We start from the raw sequence: 1,476 nt of genomic DNA, 5'->3' as shown, positions 1-1,476 counted from the left end.
TCCCTCCTCTCTCTTGAGTTGTGTGTCTGTGCCCTCTCCGATACAGGCTGGGCCGTTGAGCACTCCTCTTCTATGTCACCATCGAAGTCCCCTCAGGGACCCCATCCAGCTTTAATTAGAATGAGAAGAAAAAAAAACTACTCTTCCTCTTCTTTAATCATTTTAATTTTACTTTTGTGTTTTTTTTTCTTTTTGTTGTTGTTGTTGTTGTTGTTGCTGTTTTATTTATTTCTGGCTTGCAAAATTGTTCTTTTTTTTCTTTTCTTTTTTTTTTTTTTTTTTGCCAATAAGCGTTGGGCCCTGTACTGTAGAGAAATATTAACTTCTAGTAGGTTCAGCACAGGCCTTGATGTTATGGTAGCTTTGCTTAAGGGCCTGCAAATTAATACAAAAAGCTTGGGTGGGGAAGAGAAACAAAACAAAAAGAATCTTTTTTTAATATTAAAGACCTGTTTAGGTCTACTGAGCTGTCACAGTGTGATTGTAAATATCACTTTTATGGGATCAAATTGGGAATTGGAAGTCCAGATAGATTTGTTTCTTCTTTAATATTACATGTAAGTCATTTTGTGTGTTTGTGCGTGTGTTTGGGTGTGTGTGTGTGTGTGTGTGTGTGTGTGTGTGTGTGTGCGTATGTCTGGACGTTAGAATGTACCCCATTCATAACGGTGTGCAGCTGAGTGTGTATGTGTGTATGTGCACGGACACACACTTCGCGTGCAAGAGTGTCTCAGTATTCGAGTGTCGAGTCTTTCTCGTGAATTTTAACAGCCTTGTGCAGCTGGATTTCAGAGGAGTATTTCACACTCTCGTTCTTGCATTAAATCTGTGCTCACTGGTGTGTTTTTTCCAATAAAGTTCAATCTAAAACTGAATACACAATATGTGTCCTGCAGATCATTAAATGGAAAGAGCCAGGTGAGAGATGGAGAGGAAGGACATAGAAAGAGAGAAAGAAAGAAACGCTGGGAGATAAAAATGAGATATAATGTTGCAGGTGAAAAAAAAAAAGAAGAAAAAGATATTGCCTCAAAATGCCCCCCCTTCCCCTCCCCCCCCTGTTCTTACTTTGTCTGACCATAATGTCAATTTTGTCTCCTCGACATGCAGAAATGAAGTAATGAAATATGTGAATGGAGCCATCACATCCACATTACAGTGATTTTTATAAGTTTCTAGTCGGTGTTTGGTTGTATTGATCTCATCTTTTTAACTTTCGTGTGATTAACAATGCATTTTGCTGACGAAGACATCTGTTTTTATCTCTTTACTGTAGCATCATTTCAGTTTTAGTTGTTACAGAACTATAAAATTTTAAGTTGTGTAAAAAAAAAAAAAGAAAAAAACCCTGCCAATTGTAGTTATTTTATTTGTAAAGCCAGTAATAATAAATATTTTAAATGGTTATCAATATATTGTTTTCGCTAGTTGCCCATAAGTCATTTGACCGGTTTTCTTATTTATGAAAGAAATTAG

Source organism: Seriola lalandi, unplaced genomic scaffold (genome assembly GCF_002814215.2).
Source record: "Seriola lalandi dorsalis isolate HSWRI2012SDOR001 ecotype SW California unplaced genomic scaffold, Sedor1 jcf7180002054805, whole genome shotgun sequence".
NCBI lineage: Eukaryota > Metazoa > Chordata > Actinopteri > Carangiformes > Carangidae > Seriola > Seriola lalandi.
The sequence above is the reverse complement of the archived record's forward strand: the minus strand, read 5'-3'. Positions refer to the sequence as shown.